Raw genomic sequence first — 495 nt, 5'->3', positions numbered from 1 at the left:
ATATGCCAATAAAATGGACAACGTGGAAGAAATGGACAAATTCTTAGAAAAGTACAACTTTCCAAAACTGGAACAGGAAGAAATAGAAAATCTTAACAGACCCATCACAACCATGGAAATTGAAACTGTAATCAAAAATCTTCCAGCAAACAAAAGCCCAGGTTCAGACGGCTTCACAGCTGAATTCTACCAAAAATTTAGAGAAGAGCTAACACCTATCCTGCTCAAACTCTTCCAGAAAATTGCAGAGGAAGGTAAACTTCCAAACTCATTCTATGAGGCCACCATCACCCTAATACCAAAACCTGACAAAGATCCCACAAAAAAAGAAAACTACAGGCCAATATCACTGATGAACATAGATGCAAAAATCCTTAACAAAATTCTAGCAATCAGAATACAACAATACATTAAAAAGATCATACACCATGACCAAGTGGGCTTTATCCCAGGGATGCAAGGATTCTTCAATATCCGCAAATCAATCAATGTTAT

Source organism: Bison bison, unplaced genomic scaffold (assembly GCF_000754665.1).
Source record: "Bison bison bison isolate TAMUID 2011002044 unplaced genomic scaffold, Bison_UMD1.0 scf7180017864070, whole genome shotgun sequence".
Lineage (NCBI taxonomy): Eukaryota > Metazoa > Chordata > Mammalia > Artiodactyla > Bovidae > Bison > Bison bison.
This window is presented reverse-complemented; position numbering follows the sequence as displayed.